Consider the following 1,223-nt stretch of genomic DNA (forward strand, 5'->3'; position numbering starts at 1 on the left):
AGTAGCCGCCCACCCCGCCCCTCGCTAGTGTTTCCCACCACCTCGCCCCTAGCAGAATCAATGGCGACAACGCCATGGCTCGCAGTGGTAGCAAAAAACATAGATGGTTCCAGCAAATCAAAACGCAGTTGGTAGCAAAAAATAGAGATGGTTCCAGCAAACCAAAACACAATTGGTAGCAAACAATGAAAAATATGGTTGTTGTCCCAGCAACACAAAAACGCCCGTAGTAGCAAAAATTGGAGCCGGTTCCAGCAAATCAAAGCGCCAGTAGTAGCAAAAAGGCAACAATTTGGTGTTGGTTCCAGCAAAATAAAAAATTGTGTGGTAGCAAAAAATAACACGGTTCCAGCAAAAAACATTGTCGTTTCCGACAGAAAAACATGCGCCATCGTCGTCACAACGAAACATCTCGCCAATCCAGCAAGAAAACTTGTCGGTTGTAGCAACCAAAAAGACGGTGCCAGCAAATCGACTGGAATACATGCCGTCCCTGCCGACGGTCTCAACGAAACATCTCACCGATCCAGGAAAAATCTTGCTGAAACATGATAGCAAAATTTTGGATTGGTTCTAGCAAAAATCGAAGATGGTGGAAACAAAAAATTGATACACTGATTCCAACAAAGAAACAAAAGTGGTAGCAAAAACGAATTGGTTGGTTCCAGCAAAAGAAGAAGACGATGACAACAAAAATTAGGGCTGCTTCCAGCAAAAAAATAAAACGCCGGATCTCCACCACTTGTCGCCGGGGTACCCAACACCGGCCGTCGCGGGTCTCAAACACTTGTCGCCGCCGCCGTCAGCACTGTTAAGCGTTGGTTTTGCAGCACTTGTTTGCAGTGGGGAAAAGGGGGATGGGGGCAGCCACGACCACCATGGGATGGAAAAGAAAACAGAAGTGGGTGGTGGCCATGGCCGGCCGGCATAGCTTGTCGCCGGCGAGGAAGGGCGAGCATCTACAGAGAGGAAGAGGGGAGAGAGCGCAGCTCGCTGTGCAGAGGAGATGCACTTGTGCACGAGCGGAAGAATGAGTGGATCCCGTTTGCTCTAAAGAGATAAGGTAAAGAGAGGCAGACGTTCAGTGGTGGACCACGTGCAGATGAGCGAATCGCAGAGTGAGCGGTGCGACCGGCCGAAACTCGGCCGGTCGACCGGATGCAAACGTTTACCTATAAAGTAACCTAAAATCTAAAAAGTGCATACGCACTATTTGGAGACAA

Source organism: Triticum dicoccoides, chromosome 7B (assembly GCF_002162155.2).
Source record: "Triticum dicoccoides isolate Atlit2015 ecotype Zavitan chromosome 7B, WEW_v2.0, whole genome shotgun sequence".
NCBI lineage: Eukaryota > Viridiplantae > Streptophyta > Magnoliopsida > Poales > Poaceae > Triticum > Triticum dicoccoides.